Source organism: Crocodylus siamensis, chromosome 4 (assembly GCF_052110815.1).
Source record: "Crocodylus siamensis isolate JL-2025a chromosome 4, ASM5211081v1, whole genome shotgun sequence".
Taxonomy (NCBI): domain Eukaryota; kingdom Metazoa; phylum Chordata; order Crocodylia; family Crocodylidae; genus Crocodylus; species Crocodylus siamensis.
In genome coordinates, this window is record NC_143398.1 from 126,042,393 (window position 1) to 126,058,914 (window position 16,522).

Genomic DNA, 16,522 nt, shown 5'->3' on the forward strand with positions numbered 1-16,522 from the left:
CATCCTGCTCTGGGGCCGCTTGGAGTGCTCAGAGGGCAGGCACTCCATCTCTTCCTCAGCTACAGGAGGAGAGAAAAAAAACAAAAAACCCTCAGACTGGAGCTGGGGACTGGGGGGGAGGGGCGGCTGAAACAGCCCGAAAATCAGCCCCAGGGGTGCAGAATAGCCCTGGAGGGGCTGAAGGCAAGCACTAAGGCAGGAGGAGGTTGCAGAGACCAGGGTAACCAGGCTATGGAGGAGGGAGACAGTAGGAATCAAAGGGAGAGCACAGGCAGGGGTGGGGGAGGGGCAGAGGCAAGCAATGGTGCCAGAGCCCATGGAAAAAAGCTCAGAAAGCAGGGAAAAGGGGCAGAGAGGGGGCTTTCTGAGAGGGGCACGGGGTGGGAAGAGATACAGGGGCAGGGGGGCACACACAAAAGGGACCTGAGCTGAAGGAGCTCAAAAGGGCTTCACCTGTCAGCAGCCATCTTGAAAGAAAGAAAGGGAAGTTATCAAAGCATGTTTTGTGTTTAGCAAGGAAAATGTCTGTAGCTAATGAACTGATTGTTTCAGGTCCCTGAAACAAGATTACAGAACTAGTAGATCTTATCTTCTCACGCCTCATTTTTATTCATAGCTTGGAAAAGGAAAATAACTTTTCCTAGATTCTTAAACTCTGCTTACTGATTTGTGCTCTCTTCACTTGCAGAAAAGGCTACTGATTCATAGACTGTAAGGCTGAAAGGGACCTCATAAGATCATCGGGTTCAGCCCCCTGCACCAGGAAGAAAAGATAACTGGGGTCAGCAAGGTGATTGTTCAGTCTCTTCTTGAAGATTTAATATCCTGTTGATATCAAAAACTGGTTTAACACTTCAACAGACTCCTTGTAGGTGGCCAGCCAATGACTTTTGCCTGTTCACTGATGTTATTTTGCTTAAGATTTTAGCAGCAAACATATACCATTTGTTTTTTTAAGTTAAATTATTTTGATAAAGTATAATGAGGTTAGGCTTTAACATGAGTTATAATCTCAAATATAATATTAAATGGTTGTATTTAAAAAAGAAAAGTGTTGAATTTAAATTAAAATCAAAGCTATTATTTTAAACCCTTCATATTTACTCACCTTGCAGACTAAAGTTTTCAAGTTTTAATTCTCCGCATCTCAAGGACTTTTTTGGTTAGAAAATATTTTATGCAATGTATTGATTACTTCTGAATCATGTTTCCTGTTCAACTTTAAAACCATAATTTTCTTATACCATTTTTAGACAAACAGCAATGTTATTTGATGCTATAACTGGTTATTAATAGAAAGCATCATTTAAGCATTTCAATTCCTGTTAAATCCTAATGGAACTAAAGGGATGTCTTGGGGGGGGTGGGGAATCTGACTAAAAGGAGAATTAACACTTTAAGCATACTCGGAAAATTTCTTGCCACAGTGCCAAAAATTCAGTATAACCACAATGTTGGGTAAAAGCATAATCCAGCCACATGGATATTATCATATAGCACATCTATGAGCTAAAGATGCCACTAAGACCATCCCTTGAAGGTTTGGAGCAAGTGAAGGGTGATAGCAACCCAGTGGCTGAAAGAGGGGTCCCTCTACTTTCAACAGATTAAGGAAAAGGAGAATATATTCCTTTGAGATGAAACAAACTCAGGCTCATAAGGCTGTATGTTATTACTGTTGTATGGGTATATGTTCTCTTATGCTGACTCTCTCTCACTTTTAACCTTGTGGTTTCATATAATCAGAAGTGTGGTGGCAGAGTTGTTTAAGTGTCTTGTAAGAGTTCGTGCCTTAATCTGGATTTGTGTGGAAGGCTGCTCCCAGTGAACCTGTCTGTGAGTGAGGACCTGGGCATCCAGGCTAAATTTGAAAGTGTCTAAACATAATGGTGGCCCCATCATGCCCTAATGGAGTGGTTGTCAGCCAGGGGTATGTGTACCCCTAGGGGTACTTAAAAGAGTTGTAGGGGGTATGTAGATCTCTGAGCAGCATGCAGGTGGCCAGGAGCGCAGCCCGGCCATGTGGAGAGCAGCTGGGTTTGCTGTTGGGGGAGGGAGTGAGGCTGGGTCTGCCCAGCCAGGGCAGGGTGCGGGAACTGCATGTGGGGGCAGGGACTCCCACCACTACATGCACCCCAAGGGGGGGGGGGGGGGGCTGTGCCCCTGGATCTGCACATGGGGCAGGGCAGGGTGGGCTGGGGCCACACCGGGCTGCAATTGGGTGGGATGATGGAAGCTCTGGAAGGGGGATGGGGGGGCTACGGCAAATCTGTGGGGATCTCACTGGGGCTGGAGGGCATTGCTTGGAGCCAGGAACAGACTGGTGGGGCCAAAAGGAGCCCCTGGGCAGGCAAGGAGCTACCTCTTCCCTTGGTTGAGCCCGGCCCAAGGATATGGGCCCCGGGGCTGTGCATAGCAGAGTCTGCCCTGAGTGTGGTGCCCGGGCCTCATCCCCAGGTGGGCCATGGAGCCTTGGCTTGGGCACAGCCTGATTACACTCTGGTCCCGCTGTTCACACCACTGATCAGCAAATAGTGCTTAGGGATCAGTAAAACACAATTAACCCTTAAATGGAATGTGACAGACAAACACAGACAACTCAGTGTCCTAAAATCAAAGTCCAACTTTATCAATACAACAGGTATTGTCTCAGCAGTTTCTATATTCAGAGAGAGAAAAACCACTTAGTACAATGATCTCACGCAATCCCAGATGCTACTTTGCTAACAGAAAAGACGGCCACTCAGTTCCTGAAGCAAAGGGTTGGCTGGGATGATCCAGACAGGTATTGAAAGCTGGATTCATGATGTAAATGATGATGACAATGACACTTAAGTTTCTTGCTTTCCCCTTTTATGCTTTTTTTTATGCTTTTCTTTAACTCGACTTCTTTGGTGACTCCCTGTTTTTGGATCGGTCTTTCTGCTGTCAGCATATTGTTCATATTTTATCCTGTCAGCATATCCCTTTGTTCAACATCCCCATTATGAGCACACCTTCTTATTTGGCCTTTTTCCGGTGTCTTACCTTGAGCATTGTCCATTGGTCTCTTTTATCACCTTTCATTAACATATTCAATCATTTCATCCCTCTGATTCAGCTGGTTAGTGCTAAATTCAGTTAATTTGAGCTAGTAACAAAACTATTACTATGTTGTGTTAGAAAAACTTCTCACAGTGATAGAAAAAGGAAAGAAACATCATGTGAGCAAACTCAAGGCCATAAGCTGCTTGCAAGAAACAAGGCAGTTGATATTGCAAACACCAGCAAAATGAAAAGTTCAGATAACAGTGATGGTATACAGAACTTTAGGCTGAATATAAAAGAAAACTTTAAACAATGCTATAATTCACCACTCTATAAACAGGTGCAACTTTAAAGCATAAAATATGACAAGCTACCCTAACACCTCTGCCCTTGGTCCATATGTGCCTGCGGGGGCTGGAGGGGAAGAATTGGCGGCGCCGCCCGGTGGAGGGGACTTGGGGCAGAGGCCGGGCTCGGGGGCAGCTCCTGCCAACCCACTCCAGCCCCAGCAGGTCCCACAGCCACGGGCAGAGTGCAGGGCAGAGCCAGGAGTGGCGGAAGTGGAGACTCCACCTTGGCCCATGCAGGGAGCGGGGCCTGGGGCTACAGCACATGGGGCAGCACCGGCCACATCTGGGCAGGGCACAGGCAGGCTGCCGCTGTGACAATATGCATGGATGTCAGAAGCAAAACCAGCAGCAGCAGAAAGGAGGAGTCTGAAGGAAGAACAGGAAGTGAGGGGGAGGAGACAGGAAAAATGAGAGTTAGAGAGGCTTGGGGAGAACAGTAGGCCCTGTAACACCTCTGCAAGAAACTGTTAATATTAAGTAGGGAGCTGTTCCTTGATTACCCATACAGGGTCACATGAAACATGGTGGCAGCAGAAACTCTGTGAGGAAGCCCGAAAGAAGAGAGAGATCTGGGCCCCAGATAGAGAGAAGCATGAAGGAACTGAAGCCCCCAGGACTGCTGGATTTCAGCACAAAGAGCCTGGCACAGACATGGAAACAACGGAAGCAAGAATTCAGTTTGTATACAGAGTCCGCCATGGCTGATTGAGAAAATGAAGGTAAAGCTGTTTTACTATCTAGTGCGGGGGAAAAGGCCGTGAAGTAAGTGCAACACTGATGTCGGGGAACCCTGACACACTAAAACAGTTAATAAAATCCTTTGTGACCCCAGGAAAAACGAGACTGTAGAGAGATATCGGTTTTTCACCCGAAACCAAGAGGAAGGAATAGTTTCACAGCACTGAAAATTCTGGCATCCTCATGTAATTTTGGAGACATAAAAGACTCCCTAATTAGGGATAGGATTGTGTGTGGTACATGGGACTCTGCCCTGAGGGAAAGACTACTAAGAGAGGTAGATGTAACCCTGGAAAAATGTCACCAAATTGCAAGGGCAGCAGAATTGTCTGAACAAAGGATCAAAATGGTATCAACAGCCACATATACAGAGCAGGTTTACAGGCCCAACCTAAAGGACTCTGGAAAGCAGGAACCTGACAGGCCAACTGCAAATGCCAACAATATGATTCAGTGCATGTACTGTGGGAAGCTACATAAAAGGTGGAAGGATAAATGCCCAGTCTATGGAAAAGAGTGCAACAAATGTGGAAAACGGAATAATTTCCGGGGTCAGTGTCATAGCCCTCCAAATAGAAAAAAAACAGTCCACACAGTGATGAGGTATCAGGAGACTACAGATGAGGAGGAAACTTTCAGTGTAAATTTGACAGATTCATAGACTCATAGGATACACACATTACAGAAAAAAGTGGGCAACAACTCAGCCATATTTGCAACAATGATGCTAGATCAAAGACCTATAAGGTGGGTTGTGGAGCCACTTGCAATGTCCTTCCTGTGAATCTACTGAGTAGCAGCATCAGAATGGAAAAATGTCACCAAGTCCTGTTAATGTATAACAAAACAACTGTGAGGTCACTGGGAAAGTACCGTCTGACTAAGAAATCCATGCAACAAGAAACAGTACCATCTGGAATTTATAGTGATTGACAGAGTGGACACCCATCCACTGCTGGGCAGCCGGGCAGCACAGGAGAGCAAAAGAATGGTCATTAAGTTCGCTACCTAACAAAATTCTGTTAAGATATAGAGACATATTCCAGGGCACTGGACTCTTTGAAGGCAAACTGAAGTTAGAAATAGATCCACAGGTGCAACCAGTACAACTACCAACACATGGAATTCTTCTACCCCTGCTAGAGCCACTGAAGAAAGAATTGACAAACCTGCAGAAAAAAGGCATCATTACACTGGTTGAGAAAAGCTGACTGGCTCAGCAGCCTAGTAGTAGTAAGGAAGCCGTCAGGCAAACTGAGAATCTGCATTGATTTGAAACCACTTAACAGGGCACTCAAAAGAAGCCACTACCCACTGCCAACAATTGAGGATGTACTACCTGAATTGTCTAGAGCAAAAGTGTTCACAGTTTGTGATGTCAAGAATGGATTTTGGCATGTGGAACTAGACTAATCATCCAGCCACCTGACAACATTTAGTACGCCCTTTAGCAGGTATCGCTGGTTAAAGATGCCCATGGGGATCAGATCAGCTCTGGCAGTTTTCCAGTGGAAGCTGAACCAGGAGCTGGAAGGTCTTCTGGATATCAAGGTTGTGGCTGATGATATTCTTGTCATAGGAGAATGGGATGATAAGAAAGAGGCGATCTGTGACCATGACACCAAACTGCAACAACTCCTTAACAGATGCCGGGAGAGGAATATTAAACTGAATGCAGACAAAATACAGCTGAGAAGAACAGAAGTACCTTACATTGGACATCTGCTGACTTTGGAAGAACTATGGCTAGACTTGAAGAAGGTGAGAGCCATTATGGAGATGCCCAGGCCACAGGATGTCAGCCTTATTGGGATAGTTAACTATCTGTCCAAATTTGGTGCACACTTGTCTTAACGCTTGTGAGCCAATCAGGTTGCTAACACACAATGATGCAGCCTGGGAATGCGCACAGACCCAAGAGGAGGTATTCAAAAGAATTTAAAAAACTCATCAGTGAGGCCCCCACACTGAAGTACTACAACACAGCTGAGCAACTAGTACTACAGTGTGATGTGTCAGAAGGAGGTCTGGGAGCAGTACTGCTGCAGAACCAGTAGCCCGTAGCTTTTGCTAGTACAGCAATGACTGAAACCAAAAGGAGATACATACTGATAGAAAAGGAGTTACTAGTGGTATTGTTTGGACGGAAACGTTCCAGTCAGTTCGCCTTTGGACATAGACTAGATTTGCAATCAGATCACAAATCATTAGAGATCATAATGAAAAAACCCTTGCTGAGTGCTTTTAAGAGACTTCACTGCATGCTGCTGAGACTCCAGGCCTATGATGTGAGTATAAAATACTACCCAGGGAAGTCCCTGCAAGTGGGAGGTACACTAAGTAGAGCATACCTTCTAGAGTGCAGCACAGATGGATCTGTAGAATAGGAGATAGAATCCATTAGCATGGTACAAGGCTTGCCCATCTCCAAAAGCAGTCTCAAAGCAATGCAGCAGAGTATGGAACAGGATGGTGTGCTACAAGCAGTTAAACAAGTGTTAGAAATATTATTAAAAATGCATTATCAATAGCTGTTAGCTCCCATCAATAGTGTTGTCCTTTGAATAAGCAAGGCTGCCAGCCCTCCTTGTCTCCTTAATGAGAGAGGGAAGGGGGGGGTTGGAAACTGAAGGAAAACTCCAAGAGCTCTCTTTGTTCTGCAAATTTACTATCTCTTTGTTACACTAAATCATACTTTCTTTGATGGCTCCCACAGTTCTTAGGCTAAGATAAGAATAATTGCAGTCTTAGCCTTGAAGTTAAACCCTCCATAACCTCCAGTGCTTTCTGGGCAAGCGTAATAACCTAATACATATTAAGCCTATCCGCCCCGCATACTTAAGTAGTTAATTATAATACACATGGGATGCATGATCTGACGTATTCTCATGCATGTTTGTATGAACCGGAAATGAGTTGTAAGAGTTCCTGTTTCTGTACACGTGCCAGAAAAGAGGGGATAAAAGCCTGCTAATGATTGTACTCAGGGGCAGAGGGTTTTGATCTTTTGTCTTCTCCCTCTGACCCTATTTGCAAATATATACCTTTTGTCTCACCAACGTGTGTCTAAGGATTTGTTATTCAATGAGCCTCCAAAGAAAACAAACCGAGAGAGAGTTTTTTTACCTCACAAGTACCACCAGAAGTTGTCACATATTACCAATGGAGAGAGAAACTATGTACACAGGATGGAATTCTGTTCAAGGGAGACAGGGTAGTGATCCACATAGCTCTGTGGTAAGACATCAAGAATCGACTCTGTGCTTCACACATGGCAATACAATCATGCCCGAGGAGAGCACAAGAGTGCATCTACTTGCCAGGAATGAATGCCCACTTGAGAACATACATGGAGCAGTGTGAGGTGTGCAAGGAATACAGTGACAAACAGCAAAAAGAGACATTGAACCCTCCTGACATCCTCTCTCAGTCCTAGGAGAAAGTAGGGACTGACTTGTTCAATGTCAATGACGGAAACAATGTCAATGACAGATCTGAGCACAGTCTCAGTTTGGTAGAATTCAGCTCTGGATCCAGACTCTGACCCTGGTCATTGTAGACTACTATTCCAATTCTTGGAAGGTGGATTACCTCGAAGACACTCAGGCAGGAACGGTGATCAGGAAGCTGGATACCTGACACTATTCTCAAACAATGGCCCACAATACACCCCAAAAGAATTCAAACAGTTCTGCACTAGATGGGAATTCCAGCATAAGACATCATCCCCTGGGTACCCACAAAGCAACGGGAAGGCTGAATCAGCGGTAAAGACAGCCAAGAGATGCTTGTTGAAGGAAAATAAGACTGCAGAGGATCCCTACCTGGTTCTATTGAACCATTGCAACACACCCTCCCAAGGAATGGACAGTAGCCCTGCCCAAAGATTAATAGGCTGGAGAACTAAGACATTACTCCCCATGAGAGACTATTTGCTACAGCCCCAGGGAGGAAGGGGTGACAGTACGTGGAAGCATCCAAAAGCAAAAGTCTCAGCAAGTATCACAGCATAACAAAGAAGCCAGGCACCTGAGACCACTGTGCAGAGAGGAAAAGGTCTGGGTACAACCAATAAGTCCACATGTGAAAGAATGGCAAAAGGCCACTGTTGAGGGTGCAGTAGGAGATAGATCCTACAAAGTTGTCACAGACAGTGGACAGTAACTGAGACGTAACTGGAAGCAGCTGTGGAGTGCTGGCAAAGCAGAAATACAAGTGAGCAAAAGATGCCAGGATCAGAACCAAGACAGCTTTGACAACTGGTCAGTCATCAGTGAGCCCCACATAGAGGAGAAAGGTGCCATGGACTCCACAAAGGAAAGAGATGCACAAGCAGAGCCCAGCCTGCAAAACAAAGACAGGGACAAAACAGAAGCAGGTGTAGCACCCAGAAAAATCAAACAAACAAGAAGTGGGTGGCTGCTACAATGACCAGCATACCTGGATGACTGTGAGCCCTAAAGAACACAGGAGACCAGTGGTAAAGGTAAGGTCTCCATGGTGAGCTATGCGCTAGCAAACTCTGGCCCAACCAGGAGAATAAGTTAATCATCTGTTTTGAACTGTTGAAAGGAAAGGTATAACAATATGTATGAATCTCAGAGGCAAAGCCAGCAGCAGCAGAAAGATGAGTCTGAAGGAGGAACAGGAAGTGAGGGGAAGGAGACAGGAAAAACAAGAGAGTTAGAGAGGCTAGGGGAGAACAGTAGGCCCTGTAACAGCTCTGTAAGGAACTGCTATAATAAAGTCCCTGTTTATATTAAGGAGGGAGCTGTTCCTTGATTACCCAGACAGGTCACATGAAACAGCCGCCACACACAGCTCCCCCCACCAGGCTCCTGCCTCAGTTTCCTTCTGTGCTCAGTGTGGTCAGCGGAGCCTGCCCAGCCCCAGCCATACTCCCTCCCTCATTGGAGCGGGGCTGGTGGGGAGATGGGGGCTGCAGCCACTCCAGGATTTGCTGTAGCTCCCCCAACCCTCCTCCCAGCATTACTGCCACCTGCTCCAAGTGCAGCCCAGCCCTCACCAGGAAGACCCCAGCCCACAGTAGCAGCCCGCCTACCCCCACAAGCAGATGTGGGGGCACATGCCTTCCCAGGGTGCACGCAGCAGTGGGAGCCATTCCCCCCCGCCCCGTGCCCCCTTGATGAGCTGCTCCATCCCACACCCCACCCCACCCCAGCTGAGCAGTGCCTGCCCCACCCCATTCCCTCTCTCACCATGGGGCCTCAATCTGCCCCCCACCCCTTAAAAACAAGAAAAACTATAAAAGGTGTACATTAGGAGAAACTGAGACAAACGGTAAATTTGGTAAAAATGGTTGAAAACCCCTGCCCTAATCTACCATTAAATTGCATCCAGTTTTGTAGACCATAATGTTATTTTGATGGCCCGTTTGGGCCTGGACAAAATGTTGACCTTTTTTTCCCCATATATAATTTAATCTCCTTCACCCTACATCTCTCTTCTCTACAAGGACTACAACAGCTAGACAGTAGAAAGAAGGTATAATGCAGCATCAAGAAACAGTGGCCTTTTAGTCTAGCACTGCTTTTCTGCAGCATGATGGTTAGAGCTGGTCAAAAATTTTCCACCAGAAAAATTGAGTCAGAAAACTGATTTTACAAAATATGAGCATGTAATGAGAGTGTCTTAACTTTGACTTTATCAAAATTGTCATGGGAAATTACAAAAATGTTTTGTTTAATGCTTTTATATTATTATGTAACATTGAAATAGTAGAGTTGAAATGTTTTGGTTTTATTGGAACAAGACAAAAGTCAAACTTAATAACAAAATTAATGAAGAATTCTTAAGATTTAATCCTCCATCCTTCAGCCCACTGCCCTGATCTGAGACAAAATGAACTCTCAAATCTAAGTTTGACTTCACGTTTAAGTTTGGACATTACAAATTTCAGCAAGCTCTTTCAAGAACAACACAAAGATCTCATCATTATTGATGTGGTGGAGTTTGCAAAATCACTTCCCAAGGCTTAGATACAAATAGGTCTAAAATAATTTGATTTTTTATTATAACATTCATGGAACAGACAGCATCAGGTTGCTGGCATTCTGTTTATACAAAAAAGGGACATGATTAAACAGAAAGAAATAGTGGGGTTCACTGAATTAATTGAATAGCCTGTCTGAAGGCTTCTCCTTGAATGGTGTCATTTCACTAATCTCTTAAAATACTTTCTTGAGTTTCATAGGAGAGAAACAAACAAAACAGTAGGGCTCACATCCCTGAACAGGCATTAACGAAACCTGAATGAAATAATCATGAATGTTTGGCCCCTATTGTTTCTTGGCTTGCATGGACTACAAATATTCTTAGTAGTTTTAAAGGTTAAAATTACTTGGTACTCTTAAAATTGTTTTCTCTATCGTGGATGTATCAAGGATGAGTCAGCCTCCAGATGCACAGTTATTTCCCAAGTCAGTGAATCAGAAACTTGCAAAACCACAGCGTAAATTTTAAAGAGATCAGCCCAGGAACAAACAAATGTAAACATCAAACTCTTGGAAATGTGAAACAAACACTGCTCCTGTTCACATTTCAGGAGGATACTGTAACCTTCCCTGGAGGGCCCTTATGGGCTTTAAACACTGATATATTACTGGCTAAGCTTGTATTGTTTCTCTCTTTAAAGGAGGAAAAGCCATTTTTTGGTCAAAACAGAGGCCAGCAGATTGAGGGGGCCTTCTCACCAGCTCTGCCATTGGCTCATTGTGTGACCTTTAAGTAAGTCGCTTAAACTTTTTTATGCCTCATTTTCTTCATCTGCTTGACGGAGATAGTACTCGCCTACCCCATGAGAAGCTGAAGTTGTTGGTTAGGTACTATTTTCAAGACGTTTTAAGATCCTCTCATGGAAAGTTTTATTGAATTGTAGCCATTCTTTTTGGTCTTTATATTACCTGAATGACCATGTTTATGAAGAATGGGGTGAAGACAGCTGACATAAAGGACATAAAGCACATGCTGCACCTGCAGTCCTGGTTCTAACATTATCTGAGAGGGACTCTGCATGCCACCAACCTTTTTTTAACCAGGTGGTGCTGAAGGGGCTGCAGCTTGGAACAAATTGAATTAAGGGATGCTTCAGAGGCATAATTGAGCAATTCCGTATCTAGATGATGGTAGCACACAGGGCTGCAGATGCAGCTGTAGCCAGGCTGCCAGCATTAGTGTTAGCTAGGTCAGCACGCAGCAACTAGTATCCCAAGCTGGCACCTGGGGTTGTTGCTCTGGGTGTTTCCCACCTTCCCACCGTTAGTTATTACTAGGACTCTTGAATAATCTTCTGGGAAACTGATTACAAGAATTAATAAAATGCCAGTGTTCTACCTGCTTTGCCACTGTATGGCAACATGGAAGATGATTAAGGAATTGTGAGCTGATGTTTCTGACCAAAGCATGCTCGGCAAACAGCTACAAGTGAGGTGAGAAATTAATTTGTCCGAGTCTAATGGTTTGGGCTACAAAGCTGAGTGGAGATGGCATACTGCTGAATGCACAGATTAAGTCAGGTATATTACCCATATAGTGGTAGGGCATGAAATACAATATGATTAACAGACCAGGTGTACTGTACAATAGACCTGAGACATCCAAAGAAGAAATCGGCCTGATACACAGTACATATAATCAGCTGCTCTACTCACTAAAGCTTTTAACAAATACAGATAGAAAATATCTCGTTGTTTTATGCTGTACCAGTCATCTCTACTGTACCCTAATATCATTTCTCACTGCTTCATAGACTCGGGGTCTTTTGCCATCATAACCAGTGCTGGGTGTGTGAGAATACATGGAATTTCACTCATTTTGTACATTCCACAGAAAGCCTCACCAGTGCAAGTTAGATTACATTGCTGTTTAATAACTACTTCATATTAGATGGCTAACTTTATACTGTTACCTAAGTCATTGCAGATTCTTTTCAGATGGACTTCCAGACTTCCTCAGTATTAAGAAATGTTCTGATCTGGATGGTCTAATCAACCAACTTTAAGGACATAAAATTGGAATGAATGAGCATGCTCTCTCGCTCTGTCTTCTTTTGTTCAGTCTATGACTTCTATACTTGAATGAAATAATTGGTTAATACATGCTGTTTGAGGTATATTTAGATTAAAATGCAGAAGTAAAAAAATATCTCTGTGGTAGAAAAAGAAAAACAAACCCCAGTATACTTTTGGGGATTAAGGGCCTAGACGTTTGATTAAGGATGTGGAATTTACTTCTAATCTACTGTTTGTTCTTCATTGATCAATCGCCAATAGCAATCACCAAAAACAGTGAGAAGACAAAGTTCCTTTCAAACACCAAATCATGACTATAATTATCACTTCAAAATACTCTTTCATTTGATTATCATACTATTTCCTGTCATGCTAGGAGGTTTTCCTTCATACATATTTAGCATTCAAGTGTGGCTTATTTGTTTTATTTTTACATCATTCTTATGGATTTCCATTGAATCTCTTCTGTGGTTTGCCTCAGTGTTCAAACTGGACAGACTCCAGGTTTTAATTACTCCAATTCACACACATTGAAGAAATCAGCCTGATACACAGTACATATAATCAGCTGCTCTACTCACTAAAGCTTTTAATAAATACAGATAGAAAGTATCAGTAAAGATTTACTGAAAGACTTTTTTCTCATTCGAAAATAATTTGTTGGTGTCTTCTTCCATGCTTGTGCTGCAGTTGAGAAAATAATTACACTGAGCTTCCAAATAGGACAAAACACTTATTAGGAGCAATTTTGGTGGGGCTGAATGTGTTATGCTGAACACGTTACCAAAGAGAACCAAGTCAAAGGACATTGTGGTATCTTCTCCTAACTGTCTTGTAGGGGATGAAGTTATGCCATATATACAAGATGACTTTTCACAGCCACATTTCACAGTTTACCATTGGTCTGGAATTCTTAAATGAAAAACTGCTTTGTTTCTAATTGCAGGTATACCAGCATGATACCACAGCTGAAGTCTGTCTGCCTCATATTTGGATGAGACCTCCAAAGCAGCATCTATTGGTCATTTGAGCCTTTTAAAATTAAACTGTACACAGAATCCAATTAATTATGTATTATTGTCCACTGAAACTCTCTCAGGCAGTCAAGAGACCCTTAAGAGATTTATTGCTAGGACAGTTCAGTTTGCTTCTAATTTCTTGTTTTCATTGTTCTATAGCTTTTTGTACTAAACTTGCTGTGAGCCTGAGGCAGAGGAAGCCACAAGTTTGACAGCTGTGTGGAGCCTAGTGTTAAGGCATTTTGCATGTAGGTGTGAAATGCAGTAGGACTCACTTGAGGCTCTTGGCACTGTGAAAAAGCAGCACCTCATCTCTTCCTCTGCTGCTTTTAGTTCATTCATCACATCTGACCAAGTAGGCTGTCACCTACAAAAGCGTATGCATTTCTGAATGAGTTATTGTATGAGGTGCCACCCTGCCCTGCCTTCTGTCTGTTTCTTTCAGGAAGAGTTGGGGGTGATTTTGGTTAAGTACAGACAGTCAAAAAGCCCAAGACTGAATCAATTCAGTCTTTGCAGGTTAGTCTAAGTATAGGAGATTGAATGAATAAATAAGTAAGTGAACAGGTGTTCCCTTTTGATTCTGGAAATGCAGCCACATGCCTGCAGTGGCCCAGGCCAGACACTGGGAGGTGCTAGAGCATTCCTCTCTGCAGCAGACGGCTTGAACCAAGGTTAGCCCACCCACCCTACAAGGCAGTGTTTGTAGGGGAGGTGCCAAAGCATCCTGGGATGCTGTGAGACTGTGAGTTAACTTGAATCTGGAAGGGATCTGGGACAGAAGTTCAATAAATTGATTTAATTTAAATCAGTTAAATCTCAAAATACATCCATCCAGGTTTATCTTAAATCAGTTCTGGCCATTTTGAAAGTGGTTTATCTGTACTACACTTCTGTTGTGTTACAGATTTGAACGAATTTCCAATCACTTATACTAATTTACATGTAATTTCTGTCCCAAGCCCATGTATTTGCTATTAAACTCAACAAGACCTCAGTATATCTGCTACAGTTATTTGCAGTATGATGATCAGTTATCTGCTACAGTTATTTGCAGTATGTATGTGTGATAATTCCAATGCCAGAGTTATGTAAGAAGTATTATTCCAGCCTAGCTACATCAGTATTACTCTACCAGACAAGCATTTCTAAGGCAAACACACATACTTAACTTCCTGCTCTTTTCTCCTTCAATGATATAAGTTGGGGGGGGGGGGGAGGGCAATACATTTCCAAAGCTGTGAGCTTGTGCCCTGCTTTGGAGTTGTCCTAAAGGCTGCCCCTCAATCAATCCAATTGTAAGTGATAAATGGTGCCCAGTTGTTTAGGTTGATAATGAAATGACAAAAAAAGTAAACTTGCTGCAATTTACATGTCTGCTTACACACTTTGAAAACCTTTGCCTGTGAATTAATACCTTTACCTTGACATGATGTGATTGGGTCTCTTGTTGAGATGAAAAACATGGTAAATCTGAGGTCTTGATTACTTGCAATCATTAGATTAGCGCTCATGTTACATATCTGCCTTGTAAGAGTTAGAACTGTTAAACATCTGTCATGTTCTGTTCCCCAAGTGGCTCTATGCCATTTGTGATTAAAGTGAGTCCCTTTGGGTATTAACTTTTACATTTCTGATGTAATGACATTTGCAGATAAAAGGTGCTATACAAATGTAAATACATGGAACATTTTGAAAAGGACATGGAGAAGTTAGGGAGGGTCCAGAGGCAGGCAAAAACAATGATCAAAGGTTTGGAAGGCAAGTCATCTGAGGAGAGGCTGAAGGAGCTAGGCATGTTCAACTTGCAGAAAAGGTGTCTAAGAGGAGATATGTTATCTGTCTTCAAATACTTGAAGGGCTGCCATAAAAAAGAGGGAAAGCACCTTTTCCCTCTTGATACAGAGACGAGGATGCAGACTGATGGTTTGAAGTTGCAGCAAAGTAAATTTAATATTGGTTATCCAGAAAAACATCTTCTCTGTAAGAACAGGTGAGGCAGTGCAATAGACTGCCTAGAGAAGTTGTGGACTCTCCATCACAGGAGGTTCAAGAAGAGGTTGGACAGCCCCTGGTTGGGGATGATCTAGCCACAGGTATGCCTATTTTCTACTTTGGGTATTTCCCATGGTTCTGGGCTTTGCTGATTGTTTCCTCCCCCCATGCCTTTTTCCCCCCTGCAATACCTGTCAGGGTGTTTTTAAGCTTCCCCAGAGACATTAGGTGTTGGCTACAGCTAAGGCCGGAGACTTCAACTGGGGCATGCCAATTATCCTGCTAGGAACAATTCCTGGCTAGAGGGTCTTGCCCCTCCACTCAGGGCCAGACATCACCATATTTGGGGTCAGGAAGGAATTTTACTCCATGGTGAGATTGGCATGGACTGCGGGCTGACATGGCCAACTTCCCAGGACCTCTTGAGCGTATATTGACAACATTTTATAGAAGCAAGACATTGGCTTCTGTGGTTCCTGCTTTACCTGTGGGAGGGTAGGGTGTTAGGTTTATGTTGTGTCATGGTTGAGGGCAGTCTTATGTAGAGTTTATATTATGGTTATATGGGATGGTTTGGATGGGGATCATCCTGCCTCAGGCAGGGGTTGGACTAGATGATGTAAGGAGGTTCCTTCTAGCTTGACTTCTCTCTAACTGTGACTTTCTATAACAGACTCTTCTCAGTCCAAAGATTTAAAACAACTGGTTCCAGTCTGTGGTGTCTGGTGATTCACACAGCATTATAGTTTCAGGTGGTTTGTACCTTGGTGAAGCACAGCTGAACATGAGTGTACTGCAGGGAGCTCCCTTGTATTCCTGCAAGAGATTTCTTTTTGTAGCCAGGCCTATTTAGGTTGCTGCAGAGGAATCAAAAAATTGTCACAAAGACTCTCTCTGTTGCTTCTTTGATGTAAATTCAACTGTTATCCAAGTTGCTGATGGTACCAAAATTAGAGGTGCAACGATCATCAAGAGAACAGAGCCACACTGCGAAGTGATACCAGAGATTAGGCAGACAAGGTTCTTCGTGTGAATCTGATATCTTTTATTAGACCAACTAAAATAGTTGGAAAACAATTACTAAGCAAGCTTCGGGTTCAAAAACCCTTCATCAGGCTAAGGAAGTTTCAGCAGGTTGGTGTGTGCTCTTTCTGGATGGAATGAAAAGTAAAGAAGCCAGAGGCTGGGCTGGTATGCATACAAGCCAGGTAGTCAGTGAAAATGTAGATTGAGGAGTCAATGGGTGAGAGACAGGCTGGGGGGGGAGGGGAGAGAAAGAAGGGGGATGAATAGTGGAGAGGTACCTAGGGAGTCAGATGTCAGGCGGGTTATAATGTGTTATAAATCTAATGTCTATATTTAG

At 43.5% G+C, this 16,522-nt stretch overlaps 1 long non-coding RNA gene across 1 annotated transcript; it reads left to right on the plus strand.

The window, feature by feature from the left end:
- The first annotated feature begins 685 nt into the window (after positions 1–685).
- On the plus strand, positions 686–13,212 carry LOC149866459 (uncharacterized). The gene is made up of 3 exons (XR_016441591.1): positions 686–790; positions 10,771–10,862; positions 13,092–13,212. It is a non-coding gene; the product is annotated as an uncharacterized LOC149866459 (long non-coding RNA).
- The last annotated feature ends 3,310 nt before the right edge of the window (positions 13,213–16,522 follow it).